Source organism: Schistocerca nitens, chromosome 2 (genome assembly GCF_023898315.1).
Source record: "Schistocerca nitens isolate TAMUIC-IGC-003100 chromosome 2, iqSchNite1.1, whole genome shotgun sequence".
Taxonomy (NCBI): domain Eukaryota; kingdom Metazoa; phylum Arthropoda; class Insecta; order Orthoptera; family Acrididae; genus Schistocerca; species Schistocerca nitens.
This window is the reverse complement of record NC_064615.1, coordinates 1,188,244,227-1,188,262,125: the sequence shown is the minus strand read 5'-3', so window position 1 is coordinate 1,188,262,125 and position 17,899 is coordinate 1,188,244,227. Positions and strand designations below refer to the sequence as shown.

Sequence of the window (17,899 nt, the reverse complement as noted above, 5' to 3'; positions counted from 1 at the left end):
CCAATGGACAGGCTTTTCAGATCTATAGTTCTATGCTTTCTGGTTGAAATGCTGCCTGTGATTTGGAATCAAGTCCCTCAGCTCGAAACATACGTGCATTGGTACCTATGGAGATGTATTTTAATGATTACAAACGCTAGTGGATCATCTCCGTGGCACTCTCGTAGTATGAAACGAACCTGTCTACTAAAGACCCCATACAGCAAACCCCAACGTGGTTTCTTTTAGACACTCTCAGCCTGCCCTCCCTGCAGCTTTTTCCATGTGCTCATTCACATTTAAGATGGAACTGAATGCACGTCGGAGAGCGCTACATCTACCATGTTGTGCCACCCTTGGAGAAACAGAGCGAGCTGAGTTAATGCGTCGGGACGTTGTTTTGATCACTCACAGGAAATGGGAACACGTTGTCATAGCTCCGCCTGCTGTGCGCGATGTGTAAGGCCAGCGCCAAACGAAGCTTTCTCCTGCACCACGAGGTAGTGGAAAAGACAGTACGGGCAGATACGGGGACTAGAAGAAGGACGGAGATTTTGCTAATGCATTGCGTCGACTCTCCGATCTACATACAGGTACTGCACTGCGAAGGAGATCCGCATCCCTCAGGGTGCATCCACGTCACCCAAACATTCTCATTATAGTTATTTTGGACCATCCAACACAGAAGAAGCAGGGACTATGAAAACTCCGCTAACATCATTCGATAGAGAACTCGATAAGATTTTTACCGCATCCCTCTTCCGATATATCGCAAGCCCTTAAGAAGCTTTTAACATTATTTGACGTCTCGGATTCGGCTGTTAGTGGCTGGATGCACAGTGTTATAAAACACGGCTGAGAACCACGGGCCACACGAGTACTCGAGCTCGACTGGGGCCGCAGTCTGACGACACCCACTGTAGGGTACCTCCCGAGACAGGTGGGGGCTGTAGAAGGAGGAATGAGGTGACGGGAGGTGTACTGAGGCACCAGGGAGCAGGAAAGTGCACGCGTGTGTTGGGGGTGGAGGGAGGTAAACACTGTAGCCCGGCTCCGAGGCTTCAGTGCAGTTAGCAGGTCCAGACGGCTGTAGGCTGCACGGAGAGGCTCGTACGGGACGGACTGGTCTGGAGAGCTTCAGCCACAAGAGCATTACGTTAAACATATTGAGCACGATATGTGACACGGTCATAATGACAAATGAAGCATCGACTCGAAGAGCTGTTAAAAAATGGAAACGAACTGCTGCAAAGCGTCATTCGTGGGGATGTGGCGGCCCCTGCAGAACAGGCGCACGGGTGACTGCTGTCTGTGTGCAGCAAGGGAACGTTCACCCGTTCACAGGTGAGCGGCGACAGACGGTTGGGTGTTGTGTTGTGGCCACAGGCAAGCGATCTACACAGGGGGAGTGTGCGGTGCTTCCGAGGAGGGAGTTCTGCCAGCCGCTGCTGACGCAGTTCGCCGACTCGCACAGTCAGCTCTGCGACCAAACGTACCCTATCAAGTCTTCTCATTCAGTGTCAGTGCCCGTCGGCTTCTAAATGCGTAACTAATGGAGAACGAAGCGTGTAGTACCACTTAACTGTCCTCAACGTTCTCTGTGGCTTAATCTGTTAGACTTTGTAGTTATGGGGGGCACTTGAAAACTTTTGTGCATCGATCCTTAAAACACCAGAAGAAAAGCACAGAGGGACAAAAATAATATTAGGAAGTCGAGTGGCTGCAATGAACGTTGAAAGTTAAGACAGACAAGTGTCTGTGAAGAAGGGAGTAAGGCAAGGTTGGGAGGCGTCCTCCGAGTTGGTCTCACCGTGACGCAGTCAGCAGATCGTGCACTATACTGACTCGTAATTCTACAGAGAATCCCCCTGACACGATTCCTATACGCGGTATCTCACTTTTACTCGTAATTCCTTGCCCCTGTTGAAAATTCGAGCCAGGTGAAGATGCACGCCTCACATACAGTATAATAACAATCAATTTAATAAAAAAAATAAAAAAATAAAAAAAATAATCCCCCAAAAGAATGACTGTGCAGAATGAAACAAATTTTTATTACATAGGTTTTTACGTTAACTTCTCAATATGCACGATTAGGTTATACCTCATGATTAATTATGGCACAGTGTGTGTACATAAAAATGACAACTAACACAGAAGAACTACTCTTTTTGAGTTTTCAATGGATTAGCACCCCTCCTATCAGTGACAGAGCGCGTGAGATTCTAGTTATGAACTTTATTGACGCACATAAGAAACTACGCTTCGAGCACCCAGTTCGCTACATATACGTTCCACAACTAGCCCTTCTGTACCTATCTCGGCAAGAGCGATTCGAATACGGCCGGAGCTGCGGATATTTACGCTGCGATGTTCCTTCTCAACGTCGCGGTGTCGAGATGTGGATCAGCGTCTTGTTGCACGTGTGACTGCCCCATGCGATCGCGAGGGGCAGTACACGGCGCACTTGACCCGGAGTACGACTGAAGTGTAGACAAAGCGAAGAAGAAGGTAAAGAGTTTTTGAAAACACGAGAACTGTGAAAAATGCAGAACTGGAAGCAGCGAAAGGACGTAAGGCTGCACACGATGCCCGAAGCGAATAATGGATCGTAAGTAGACTTCCGTGGGCTAATGAAGAATAGGGTGGTGGTGGTGATTAGTGTTTAACGTCCCGTCGACAACGAGGTCATTAGAGACGGAGCGCAAGCTCGGCTTACGGAAGGATGTGGAAGGAAATCGGCCGTGCCCTTTCAAAGGAACCATCCCGGCATTTGCCTGAAACGATTTAGGGAAATCACGGAAAACCTAAATCAGGATGGCCGGAGACGGGATTGAACCGTCGTCCTCCCGAATGCGAGTCCAGTGTGCTAACCACTGCGCCACCTCGCTCGGTGAAGAATAGGGAAAGAATGGTATATACAAAACAGTTTTTGAAGTATATTGGGGGTGAAAGTTATATAAAGGTGTGCCCCATCACCTAGGCCACAGATCGCTCATTTTCCCTCTTTCGAGAGTGCGTCGTACACTCCACAGGATGGGGTGCAGTCTTCTATACCTTCCCAGAAGATGAAAACTCTCTCCCTCAGAGCTTAACGTCTGGGCCTCGCCTCTTCTACTTCCACACTTCCCATCTTCGTTCATTTCAGCAAATACGACCGTCAAAGGGCGTCATTGACTGCAACAAAAAAAATGGCTCTGAGCACTATGGGACTTAATATCTATGGTCATCAGTCCCCTAGAACTTAGAACTACTTAAACCTAACTAACCTAAGGACAGCACACAACATCCAGCCATCACGAGGCAGAGAAAATCCCTGACCCCGCCGGGAATCGAACCCGGGAACCCGGGCGTGGGACTGCAACATTCCGCAGGAGTTGAGTAGCCTAGATCTGGTTCGTATAGGCACCCTTCTTCCGGCAAGCTTCAGTGTTGTGTGTTGAAGTACAAGTGAGTACGATGAATGTGTGTTGAGCGTAGTGAGAGTGACGGCCGGTGCCGTCACGTGACCTGCACCGGAGGGGGTGCGGCTTTTGTGGTCGGACGGATCACTATCAGCAGCCGGACGCTCTAGTGTGAAAATTACTCCTTTCAGATGTCAGACAAAGAGAACTCGGCAAAATTCGGAAGTGTACTACAATTTTTAACAAAAATGTGAATATATTATTGTCGTAATTCTGTATACGTTGCACCTCAGCTTCGTAAATTCCACTTAAGAACTCACTGCAGCTGCAACAAACAGGCGTTTCTGGCGTGTTGAGGTCGCAGTGAAGGTCTTTCAATAAGAACTGTAGTCCTCGTGCCAAAACTGTGCTTCAAATTTTACACTGGCGAAGCAGAATCGTTCCTGAGAAGACAGGCAGGCGGATTCTGTTGTCAAGTTTTCCACTTGCGCCACTGTCTCTGGTTTGCCCAGTATAGCCGTTACGGCTGCCACGAAATAGAAAATCAGAGCGACATCGAAACTTGGACTTGTTCCTAAATGTAACAATTTCACATTTTACGAGTTTTTTTTACAGCAAAACCCACCGATAATGGCGAGCTATCGTGGAAACGAGTTCGGGGAGAACAAAGAAGGCGGTTCCACAAACAGTTCCGTATTGTTTTTCTGCAGTTACGGCTCATTTGGGAGACGACATGAAGTGCACACTGGCCGGAGTCTCGGAACAGGAGACCGGTGGCGGCCGGCCGCACAGTGGCTGCCCACCGTGCCGCGCGGCGTGTCCACTCTGCCAGAATCAATGTTTGCCGCCATTACGCGAGCAAACGCGCCGCTCACTGTAGGCTGCGTCGGGCTGCCAATTATGCGGTCGAGCCGAAAAAGAATAGAAAACAGAGGGCCGCGAGCGGGCTGTTGCGAGGGGGGGGGGGGGGGGGGGCAGCAGCTAGGAGCGCAGGGCGATGCCAAACGCCAGAGTTCATTAGACAGAGCGAACGCAAGTTGCTCTGCGAAACTCGACGTGTGTCACGTGGCGGCCAGTAGGATGTGTGGCCTTTGCACACACACACACACACAAATTCTCATTTTGCTCTTACTATCCTACACATTATTTTTCGCCCTCGTAATTGTAATAAAATTTCTGCAAATATTACGGAGGCCTGTGGCCCGCCCGGGTTCGATTCCCGGCGGGGTCAGGGATTTTCTCTGCCTCGTGATGACTGGGTGTTGTGTGATGTCCTTAGGTTAGTTAGGTTTAAGTCTATTTTAGCCTGTGGCCCGCAAATAAGCGGTAACGGCGGGGGGGGGGGGGGGGGGGGTGCCAGATGCACGGGCGCGAACGTTGGTTTTCGTTGACTGCCACCCATTCCTTCTTCCTCAGTTTTTACAACAGTCATTCGGCGAAGGCAGCAGACGCCTCGCGGCGCAGCGTGCTCCTCTCTGTTGAAATTCCCTAAATGAAATTAACGATTTCAAACGTGGGGCCGCCGCGGATACATATCCGTTTAGTAACTGAAAGAGTCGAGAATATACACTGCTCAAAAAGTCTGGAGTAGTATAGTAAAATGTAGTCGACGATGCTAGAGGTCTCAGAGACCTAGACACTTGGAGCTTTACCCAGTTAGAGCCCACATGCTGGCGGGCTTTGTGGCCGTTTCCCAGTCATGTGAACAGACCGCTTCCGCGAGCACTACAGCATCGACAACAGCTTCGCTCAGTTTGTGTTCAGCACTGCAGTAACATGTCGCTTAGAGGCATACAACACTTGGATACAGTCAGGATGGTGGCTTTACTTTCAGCAGTTCACACACAGCAAGAGGTTACGTGTCACTCGAAGTGTTGTATCAAACGTGTGGGGAAAGTACAGAGACTCGGGAAATGTGAACGATAGACCTCGCGGTGGTCGCCCTCGTATGACAACACCAATGCAGGATCGTTTGGTCCAACTGTCGACTCGCAGACAACCGACATCTACTGCCAGGAATACTGGAAATGACTTTTCTCGGCCAACAAGGATTAGTAACGCAGACCAAACAGTGCGTAGGAGATTGCATCTGGATGGTCCTCATACCAGAAGACCGATGAGATGTTTAGCGTTGAATCGACGGAACCGATCTAATCGAATGACCTGGAGTCCTGCAGATCGACATTGTGCCATTGCAGAATGGGGTAATGCCATGTTTGCTGGCGAGACCAGGATTGCCTTGCGACCGGACACTAGAGGTCTTAGGGGTTGGAGAAGTGCTAGGAAGGTCAGCCGTTTGCAGGTGCAAGTGTAACGTTCTGGGCATCAATAATGATGCGACAGCAGACAATCTCCGGGACACCATTGAAGCTGCCATTGAGGAGTGGGATCCCGTACCGCAAGATAAACTTGGCAGTCTCATACAGAGCAAGCGCTCGTCTGGTATGTGGGGAGGGCATACTCACTACTAGACACTCATAATCACTATCGTGTCACAAAAGTTTTCACCGTTTTTTTTTTTTTTAAAAGATGTACTCTCTGGCGAGAGCCTGTTTTGTTTTGCAATGATTTTTTTGTAACTAACCAAAACTATCCTGTTTTCAGAAGGAAGAAATCATGTTTATTTTGTTAATAAGGAATTGTACAAGCCTATAAGAAGTCACTGTAGTAAACTCTACGATATTCCAAACTTCTGTAAAGGTCCAGCAGGCATCTCACATTGCTGTGGCACTCAGACCCGTGAAAGATTTCTGTTCTCGGTCACAGAGGACAGAAGAAATGAAATTGTAAAGAGACAGTTGATCGTAAGTAAGAAAAGACCCAAGTCAATCAAGAGCGGAAGAAAAATTTTTGAGTATCGCCGTCAATCTCCGTTATGTTGTTTGTACGAGTCCCCGTATCCGCTGCGGCACTCTTCTGAGCAGCTGTGTCTTTCCAAATAAGACAAAGCGGAATGTGTGTTCTGTGACGAGAGAGAGAGGACGCGATGTCGTGGCGTGGTCTTCATTCCGGCGAGTGGTAATCGTGATTAATTCTCTATACTTGAGAACGGACAGAGAATGGCGCAAGATTCTGTTCAGCATCTCGAAACAACTGCAAAATTTCACGGTCACGTTCTGCAATTCTGACACGAAAATTGTAAGATGGGAAAGGATCATTCCCGGGGTATTTTCTCGCCAGGACATAATGAAAAGAAGAAGAAGAAAAAGAAGAACCTACTCTAGCGAGCAAATTAACTTTTGCATTATGAGTCACTGCCAAGTATCGTAGCTCGCTGAAACTTGGACCGTACATATGTAGAACTGCTGCAATATGACACAGAAGGACTGAAAGAAATACGGAATGAGACGTACAGAAGTGACATTATTATTCAGAGACAATAATTACACTGAAGTGATCGCAATTTACGATGGTCATTGCAAAAGGCGGGACCTAAGTGTTAATAAGGTGTGTGATGACCACGAACGGCAACCTATGTTCTGGAACGCGCTCGCATACTGGCCACAAGGTTCGTAAGCAGTTTTTGTGGCGGAACATTCCATTCCTCGACTAGCGCGTGGTCTTTGAAGTATGCGGAACTGCTGCAAGTTTCAGCTCGATGCCTCTTATCAGTTCCTGAGGGAAAGGCGGACAGGCAGACCCTACAAGGGCCGCGGTTGAGGTACGGAACCTTAAAAGTGATCGACATATAAGGTTAGCGAGTATCCGGCCAGATTTGTGCACGTCCTTGCAGATAGACCTGCACAGATTGTTCTTAACACAACGAAGTCGACAGATATAAAGAGAGTGTCTTAGGCAGGGCCGTTATGTAGTCGTACACACGATCTAGTCGATAACGTCCGTCAGGTATTCCTGGACGTTGCTGTCGTCTGCAGTAGGCCGGAGCGATGTGCAGGAAGATCCGCACACGAGCACACCAGCTATCAAATGTTTCAAATGGCTCTGAGCACTATGGGACTTAACTTGTGAGGTCATCAGTCCCCTAGAACTTAGAACTACTTACACCTAACTAACCTAAGGACATCACACACATCCATGCCCGCGACAGGATTCGAACCTGCGACCGAAGCGGTCGCACGGTTCCAGACTGTAGCGCCTAGAACCGCTCGGCCACACAGGCCGGCCACCAGCTATCGTTACGTAAATAAGTGTAACGTGTTTCACACAAATAGGCGAGGAGGACCGTTACTGTTCGATGTCTCTGATGGCGATGAATCATCTAAGAGTAGCCGTCGGAGCCGCCTAAAGTGGAATCGCCGCATAAAATTAATCGCCGGGAAAGCTGATGCGAAGAGTGATTCATAGGGACAACATTGTATGGGCCACTCGTTTGTCACGTTCTCGAATGTTTCGTCACAGTCACAGAAGCTACTGAAAGACGATCAGGTCGCGAAAAAGCTTTGCTGCCCGAGTTCGGAGAGCGTACCAAAAAGCGATCGGCGCAGCGCGTGACTTCCTGGCTGAGCGGCGCGTGGCGCACTCGCGCAGCCGCCGCCGCCGCCGCCCTGCTTCATCAGCGCCGGCGCCGGCGCCGGCGCCAGCATCTGTATGCATTCGCCTCACCACGTTCCTCGGATCGCGCCGTATTTCCCCCGGCACTTACTGTCTGTAAAGGCGCCGTCCGCACTGCTAATTTAACTTGCAACCGCAGGCGCAATTCTCGCCGAGAACTGCCGTGCCCAACACACAGTTTGTTCCTCTCTGCCTCCTGTTCCTGTTCCGTTGATAATAACGTTTTATAGGAGCGGGACCCAATAACGAAGGCGAGCCACAAGAGTTGTGTTCGCCCCTTCCGACTACCGCCCGTAACACTGCTAAACGGATAAAGCGGCGCGCGCTGCCAGTTACAAAGTGGTTCAAATGACTCTGAGCACTATGGGACTTAACATCTTCGGTCATCAGTCCCCTAGAACTTAGAACTACTTAAACCTAACTAACCTAAGGACATCACACACATCCATGCCCGAGGCAGGATTCGAACCTGCGACCGTAGCACTGCCAGTTACAGGTTGTTCCCAGGGGCAACAAGAATTTAACTATCACTATTTCGTATAGTTAATGACAGAAATTTAAAATGGTATTTCAATCTGCTCGTCAAAAATTATAATCTTATGTTAAAATTTAATAAGGGCACCGGACTTAGGCCGGCCGTTCTGGCCGTGCGGTTCTAGACGCTTCAGTCTGGAACTGCGTGACCGCTACGGTCGCAGGTTCGAATCCTGCCTCGGGCATGGATGTTTGTGATGTCCTTAGGTTAGTTAGGTTTAAGTAGTTCTAAGTTCTAGGGGACTGATGACCACAGATGTTAAGTCCCGTAGTGCTCAGAGCCATTTGAACCATTTTTGAGCACCGGACTGATATCGGATTCTTATCGTTGTTTTATATTTGTGGTACCTGAGGTTCAAGCCTCAAATATCAACCAACCAAAGCCGTTCGACACAACTCTCATCAAATTCGTAAAATAGACTTTCAAGTTTTGCGAGTCACTTTGATGCCCTAAAGTAAGGCGGTGTGGCTCTGTAGAAGAATGCACGTGTGGCTTGTGAGGCGCCAGCCAAATGTGCGTGTTCTACAATCATTTCTGTACAAAGTATCCTTTACAATGACAGGAAAAATCACTAGCGACGGAGACTGGTAAACGCTATGTCGCCTCTTCGTGTCTCGTTTCGGTTATTATTTTCCTAAATTTTTTGTTTCGTTCAGTTCAAATACTTACGTTAACCATAAATCCATACATATTATAGAAATGGATGTACGTATGTTGCACATCTCCTCCTACACAGCATTGTGTACGCACATCACTTACTGTTTGGAAAGAATAGCTGTGGGCCTAGGAGCGGGCCAGCTATCGGCTAACCGGGTTGTATTCACGCAGTACGGCTGCATTCAGTGATTCACAACAAACTCTACACATAATTCGAAACCTTTACGAATGTCTCTTATTACATTTTCGCTGGTCGTGCAGCAAAACTGTTGTATTACGCACGCCTTTTTAATTTATTACTTCTATAGTAATAACTGTGTTCGCAACCATTTTGCAGACAGCATTCACACATACAACTGAATGTATCAGTAACATGATGCTTATACTACTGCGTGATGTATAGTTCTGGAGAAATGACGTCACGAACACTGGAATGCGTGACAGTGTCCAGCATCGTAAGTACCGTTTAAATTTTTTTGCTTCTTTGCTACTAACTCTATTCGCTACACTTTTCACAGGCACCATCCACATATGCCACGGAATGCACCTACAAAAATGTATCGCTGTACGACATACGGTTTAGAAGTTCTCAAGTCAAATACTGAGATGCGTGGAAAACTACTGAATCGTGCGTGATATTTTAATTTATTACTGTTTTGCTAACTCTGTTCGCGACACATTTTGCAGGCGGTATCCACGTACACCACTGCATGTAAGTCCAAAGTTATGTAGTTGTACGGCACGCAGTTAAGGATATACGACACGATAGACATTGAGCTGCACGAAAACGAAACAGCAGTTGGAATTTCGATACAGATACGGGTCAAATATGTGTACAGTTACACTGATCAGTCCGAAAATCGTGACCACCGACCTCCTTTCGACAGAAACCCGTCCAGGCGATAGCAGCGTCACCTGGCGGGGAACGACTGCTAGTCAGGCAGACGCAGTGCTGGCGAGCTGCGCCACTTGTCGGATGTTCGAGGAGTGCTGTGGCGACTGTCTTCAGCGTGTGGCGAAACCACGCGCAGGCGTCGTGGGCGTGCGTGGCCAACCCTTATTGCGATATGGGACGTCGTAGGCTGGTAAAACAGGACGGGCTGCGAACTGGGCAGAGCAAAAGTGTGACTGAACACACAGTGTTGTAACGACGGGCGCCCGCAGCCGGCGGCCCGTGCGTGTGCCGACGTCAACACCGCGACATCGGCAACTGCGACTCAAGTAGGCACGTGACCACCGGCACTTTACGTTGCAGAGCGTTGCACGGTCTGATGAATCGCGAACTTGCTCCGTCATTCCGATGGGAGGACGCGAATCCGTCTTCCGTGGCAGGGCAACAGCTCCTCGATGGCCGCAGAGACAAGCTGGCGGCGGCCATCATCCGTGGCTGCAGTGGAGCTCGTGCGAGGCGCCACGGCGGCCGAGGGCAGCAGACCACGCACACCACGTTCCCCGACGGCAGTGGCGTCTTTCGACAACACTACGCGCCGTGGCACAGAGTCAGGAGTGAGACGGAGTGGTTCGAGGAACACAGTGGCGAGTTCCGATTTCTGCGCTGAGGCCCCCCAACTGGCCGGATCTCAACCCGATAGACATGTCGCCGCTGTTATCCCGGCTATTACGTAGGTGGTCGTCACGTTCAGGGATCAGAGTATGTGTGAAATATCTTCAACAAATGATATGAAATACATGTGGCAAGTGCATACACAGGCAATTTACTACATATTAATATCTGGAATGAAATCGTAGAGGGGGGGGGGGGGGGGGTAAGACTCAGCAACCAGGTATTGGGTTGGAGGTTATAAGGTGGTGTGGCAACGGGGGGAGATTGACAGGCGGAGAGGGGAAGACGAGATTGACAGAGAGATAGGGAAGCAGAAGTTAAAGTAATAAAAGACTGGGATACACGCATACCAGTGTAACACCGGGTACTCACGCACTTCAAAGGTAAAGTTTATCACGTAATATGCTAAGTAAAAAATGTCTAACTGTCGCTTTTATGAAAACTGCACATCTTCGTATTTGTAAATACATACTGCACGCAAAAATCCAGTTTTCATTGCAAATATAAATTCGTAATTACAGATCTGTAAGGTTGTTAACCAAGATGGTTTAAAATACAGAAAACAATACAAATTAATGTTTTTCATCTTGACGTATTTTAGACTTCACAGAAATGCTCGTAGACGTGTACCTTTGTTTAAAAATGTACGGCAGGGACACGCATCTCAAGATGACAGGTTTTAAAGAAACGAGCAACTCGAGACAGCAGTATGTAAACGGATGCTATTGTAAGCGACAACAGGATAGCAAGAAGTGTCCCACCTGCCCCGTCTGGGGAAGTATCGCGAATAGATCAAAGTCACCCAGGGGAACTTTCCCCCATCCATAAGCTCTAGGCAATTGTGCGAGTAGTGTTCGCGATCATGATTTAACTCAATACCGGTCACTTGACCTAAAATTGGCGGGAAACCCCTCCCTATGTCTCTCAGCCAATGGGAGTACATACAATAAAATGGCGGAAAACCCAACGGACCAATAAGATTCTAGCTGCCCTCCCCAACTCCGTCTTTTATAACTGGCACTCTTCAGTCGGTGTGGGTCGCTCTAGAGCTCAGCAGTATAGGGAGAGGTTGTAGGCTTGTTAATATAACAAACTACGTTAGGTCACCTCTCTTGAGGTCTATCTAGGCTATGACTATTTGTTTTATGGCTATCTGTCTTATGGCTCTTTAATAATTAGCTCAGTTCCTCCTTGCAGTTTAATTTTGCCTCTTATCTCCTGCATAAAACTGCTGTTCAAAGCCTCCACGTCTTCCTTGGCAAGTACTCTGCTCCACATTATTACGGAACGTCTGTATAGAACTTAAAGTTTACAATTTTTGCAAATGTGCGTCCATTAAATGTTGTATTATGTCATCGGTTTCAAACTTTATAAATGGTTATTCTCTTTTTAGGTGCACAACATCCAGGCCGTCATACTTAGATACACTAGAATCATTCTTTTTAAGCAGATCCAAATGAGATCGGTAGTTTATAAAAAATAATTCGTGTATTCTTTAATGTAGTAAGCATATTGGAGTCCAAAGTTTTGGTCAGTGTTCGGACAAGTGTTTGATTTCCATTGCTGTTTACTGTAAATTCAGATATTTTACATTTCCCAGTCATAGCCAGATTTGACCATACACTGTGTTTAAAGCACTGTCTAAACCTTGCTTGCATATCTGCAATAGCTTCTTTTTCCAGTTGCAGTTTATATTCGTCCTTTGTAGAAACTGTCTTTGCTATATATTCCAGTTTTCGTTTTTTGCCTTTGATCTCTTACCTTTCCAGTTTTCTTTTCGTACACACAACATATTACCTGCACTTAAAGGCGTAAGTGCTTTAATGGGGAATGACTTAAGTCCGTTAGATACATTAGGACTTGTGGGATAATATTGTTAGGAGGTACCAGTCATAATTCGACGGTATCCTTATCTGACGGTATGGTGGAGAATTATGTCCTGGATTGAGAGAAATCTGTTTCACCCGCTTTAATGTAGCATTTATATGTAATATTTATGTCATCTTTACCGGAGTGGGTGTTAAGAATCTCCACGTACGTTACAGGTAGATAATTAAAAGTGTTTGCAGACAGAACATAATTTATAAGCTTTGGTCTGTCCCCGGCGTCAGGAAGGTTTATTTGTACACCAGCCACTTTTCAGGGATTCTTATTACCCCAGTACACAAACTGCAGAACGTTGTTAAACACCACACGCAAGCAGTTCTGCAATTTATCCGTTAGGTGACATCATATGAATTTGACTGGCACAGAGTAAAGTGGAGCACATTGTAAATACTGTTTGTTAGGGTTTAAAACACTCTTGCACAGGGTCAAACACACGATCCATTCTGTAGTTGTACGAGGGACATTCAATAATTAATGCAACACATTTTTTTTCTCAGACTGTTTGTGGAGAAAAAAATGCGTAATTTGTTGTGGGACTTGGTGGATTATTCCCGCTTCTGCCCCGATAGTTTCACGAAGTTGCCTTGAAAATGGCGTCTGTAACCGAGGACTTTGCTCGAGTTTCTTTTAGCGGAAAACTAGAGCATTGCAGGTACCATAGGCGCTTGCAGAATGTCTACGGAGACCTGTCAGTGAGCAAAAGCACGGTGAGCCGTCGGAAGAAGGGTCTGTCACGATCGCAACAAGGCGGCGCACACCTGTCCGCACACAGCCGTCACTCCTGGCGTCTTGGATCGTGTGGACACCCCCAGTCGTGCTGATGGACGGATCCCAGCCAAACACCACGCTGCACAACAGCAAGTGTGCCGCACCCGAGAGGCTCTCACAAAACTCGGTTGGTCTGTTCCTCGTCCGTCGTACCTACAGCCCGGATTTCTCACCGTCCGACGTCCATCTGTTTGGCGCAGTGAGGAATGGGAACGTTATTTATGCAGCAAGACGACCAGCAGAGTGGTGGAGTATTTATCAATAACAATTAAAATGTATTTGAATTCATTATTCTCACGTGAATATTGTCGCATATCTACAGGATCAGCTTCCAACAAGTCATCCAGTCCTTTAATCGTAACGTACCTGCCAGGGTATGTTTTGCGTGCCGGATTGTGCAGTTCTCGAACTACTGTCTCCATACATATTCAGTGATACCTCTTTCTCGAAGCTCCGCGATTATGAAAACAACCTCATTCGAATGAGCTGCATTACCTGCAGCAGCTGAAGCCACGGGTAGCCATAGTCGATCTATTAGTTCGTTGGAGTCGTCACTATATATGTACTGAGGGATTCGATTGTTCACTGCTGTATGCTCAATCTCAGTACCATCGCCACCGATGCCGTCGTTTTCGCCCTCAAGTATTGGTTTTATATTTCTTGTTGCTCAGGCTTTTCATGATCTTGTGTACATCAGTCATGTGCAGTATTTCACGGTACGTTTCCCTGTCATTAACTGAATAATTTATAGGTTTTTTGTTAGTTCTTAGAAAAATAAGATTCATTAAGCCAGGTGTTCTCTCCAACTGTATATCACCAATCTGTATTGTGTCTTCAGTTACAATTATAGGATGTGTACCAAGCATGTACGGTCTTTCCCTGCTAACGCCGAATGTTCTATCTATCTAACCTGGGGTGTGACGAATAATGAATTCATCAATGGCAACACCCTCGTTATCGTGTGTTTTTGTTTTTGCTGAGAGCTGCCGGAGAGACTGAGTAACCGGCTTAAAGGTCTCTCTTAGTGGTTGCTGTTGATCTATATGCCCTAAGCTGAGCAACCGTAATTTCTCACAAACTACTTTACACGGCTGAATCACTTTGTGCTTCGTCGACATCTCGGTGTATACTAATCAGACATGTCCGCATCGTGAGGCTTTATATATCTGGTCATTTTCTTCCTCCTCTTACTATGATCTTGATCGCGCTTCTCAACATCAAGGAAATCTATATCTGTGTTACCCTTTATAGCATCGACCTTTTCAGTTACTTCTGTTACTTTCTTACTGACTTGATTAACTAGCTCATTTAACGTATTCACCATTCTCAGAAGAGTCTGGTAATACGTCTCTAGTTCCTTGCGCATATCTCCAACTTTATGCACAACAGCCTGAATTTTCGCATCCATGTACAGGCGAATGTTCTGTCTGAGTACAGCCATTCTCTCGGGTTGAGAGCTAGACATACGCGCGAATTTGTCCGTGGTGTAGCGTGTACTGATGTACTAAGCTCTCTTACCATGCTGTATATGCAAACACTCTAGAAAGTTTCGCCTGTGCCCATCATAACTCAGTCTTCTTGTTTTATCAATAACGAGAAAGCCATACTGTGAATGAGCACGTATCTTTACAAGATCATTGAACGACATGTCCGTTCCGACATGTGCCTGATAAATGTGTTTTAAATTTAGATTGCCTTGTTTGAAGGCTGTAATGAGGTTTGCATTATCCATAACCAACTGTTTCGGGATTCTGGAAAATGTCTGGCTCAGAAAAAATACATCAGCACCTATATGACGACCGAAACAGAAATATTTTCGAATTTGGTCCTGGTTTTCCACAGCAACAGCGTCAAATATGAAGACTGTGTTTGCCTTTGCTTTTTCGGGTGGAGGGATATCACCGCTTTCACTGAACGTCGTGTATGTAACACCATCTACACGGCGCACTATCTCCTGCAGTAGCTGATACCTGGGTTAAAACAGTGTTTTTGAGAATACACAAACATGTTGAAATCGGCCCCCATCTACATGTGTCAGCAGAGTCATGAGGACATTGCTCTTCCCACAATTGGATGGATCAACAATAATTGCTTGTATATTATCAGGAAGGAGAATTCCGTTCTTCTTGTTCTTCTTCAGGTCTTCATTTGCATCTTCATAGGACCAGTCACCGACAACAAAGTTCTTGTGGCGAGGATGCTTCGCCTAGCCCGCCATTATACTAAATGCGGCGGGTACAGACAAGTAGTTGATCTCTATATATATATATAAAAATACAGTTGAAAGGATAATAATAGTATATGTAGCCGCTATAGTTCCATCACTTAAACGACTGAGCTATATTGACTACACAGAGAAAACAGCTATATTTTTACTCATGAAGAGTAACTTGATCATCTGAGTAACTCATATACACTCCTGGAAATTGAAATAAGAACACCGTGAATTCATTGTCCCAGGAAGGGGAAACTTTATTGACACATTCCTGGGGTCAGATACATCACATGATCACACTGACAGAACCACAGGCACATAGACACAGGCAACAGAGCATGCACAATGTCGGCACTAGTACAGTGTATATCCACCTTTCGCAGCAATGCAGGCTGCTATTCTCCCATGGAGACGATCGTAGAGATGCTGGATGTAGTCCTGTGGAACGGCTTGCCATGCCATTTCCACCTGGCGCCTCAGTTGGACCAGCGTTCGTGCTGGACGTGCAGACCGCGTGAGACGACGCTTCATCCAGTCCCAAACATGCTCAATGGGGGACAGATCCGGAGATCTTGCTGGCCAGGGTAGTTGACTTACACCTTCTAGAGCACGTTGGGTGGCACGGGATACATGCGGACGTGCATTGTCCTGTTGGAACAGCAAGTTCCCTTGCCGGTCTAGGAATGGTAGAACGATGGGTTCGATGACGGTTTGGATGTACCGTGCACTATTCAGTGTCCCCTCGACGATCACCAGTGGTGTACGGCCAGTGTAGGAGATCGCTCCCCACACCATGATGCCGGGTGTTGGCCCTGTGTGCCTCGGTCGTATGCAGTCCTGATTGTGGCGCTCACCTGCACGGCGCCAAACACGCATACGACCATCATTGGCACCAAGGCAGAAGCGACTCTCATCGCTGAAGACGACACGTCTCCATTCGTCCCTCCATTCACGCCTGTCGCGACACCACTGGAGGCGGGCTGCACGATGTTGGGGCGTGAGCGGAAGACGGCCTAACGGTGTGCGGGACCGTAACCCAGCTTCAAGGAGACGGTTGCGAATGGTCCTCGCCGATACCCCAGGAGCAACAGTGTCCATAATTTGCTGGGAAGTGGCGGTGCGGTCCCCTACGGCACTGCGTAGGATCCTACGGTCTTGGCGTGCATCCGTGCGTCGCTGCGGTCCGGTCCCAGGTCGACGGGCACGTGCACCTTCCGCCGACCACTGGCGACAACATCGATGTACTGTAGAGACCTCACGCCCCACGTGTTGAGCAATTCGGCGGTACGTCCACCCGGCCTCCCGCATGCCCACTATACGCCCTCGCTCAAAGTCCGTCAACTGCACATACGGTTCACGTCCACGCTGTCGCGGCATGCTACCAGTGTTAAAGACTGCGATGGAGCTCCGTATGCCACGGCAAACTGGCTGACACTGACGGCGGCGGTGCACAAATGCTGCGCAGCTAGCGCCATTCGACAGCGAACACCGCGGTTCCTGGTGTGTCCGCTGTGCCGTGCGTGTGATCATTGCTTGTACAGCCCTCTCGCAGTGTCCGGAGCAAGTATGGTGGGTCTGACACACCGGTGTCAATGTGTTCTTTTTTCCATTTCCAGGAGTGTAGCATTGAAAAAAAAAATTGTAATACTGTGATTATAATGAGAGAGAGGTATGAAATAAAACACAAACACCGTTTGAGATTATAAATAGATTATTTATTTAAAAATCATACATAGGGTGTAGTATTTCAGGACTATCATTAGAATCTGTATTTATCTTCTACTTTTTCGCACATGTACAGTATTTACCAAATAAAGCTTTTTCGCAAGCAATAAATTCAGCACATATCTCACTCATGCCGATAGATCACTCACAGTACTCAGGTTTTTCACACTCACATTTCATGTGTTTGTCATTAGGTTTGGGCTTCATGTGCGAACAAAGGTGTTGCTTAAGATCGTCAACATGCATACTATGCACACGAAGGGAGTTTACAACATCATTGCCGGCCGGTGTGGCCGTGCGGTTCTAAGCGCGTCAGTTTGGAACCGCGTGACCGCTACGGTCGCAGGTTCGAATCCTGCCTCGGGCATGGATGTGTGTGATGTCCTTAGGTTAGTTAGGTTTAAGTAGTTCTAAGTTCTAGGGGACTGATGACCTCAGTAGTTAAGTCTCATAGTGCTCAGAGCCATTATTACAACATCATTGTATGCAGAGTCTATGCTGCGCAACCAACGATTCAGTCTGCCCAGTGCAAGACGTATGGCAGAGTCCAGATTGTGTAACTTCATAATTGAGGGGACCGAGCGAGGTGGCGCAGTGGTTAGCACACTGGACTCGCATTCGGGAGGACGACGGTTCAATCCCGTCTCCTGCCA

The 17,899-nt window shown here is 47.4% G+C and overlaps 1 non-coding gene across 1 annotated transcript; it reads left to right on the top strand.

Annotated features, from left to right (window-relative positions):
* The first annotated feature begins 17,826 nt into the window (after positions 1-17,826).
* Positions 17,827-17,899, top strand: Trnaa-cgc (transfer RNA alanine (anticodon CGC)). The gene has a single exon. It is a non-coding gene; the product is annotated as a tRNA-Ala (tRNA).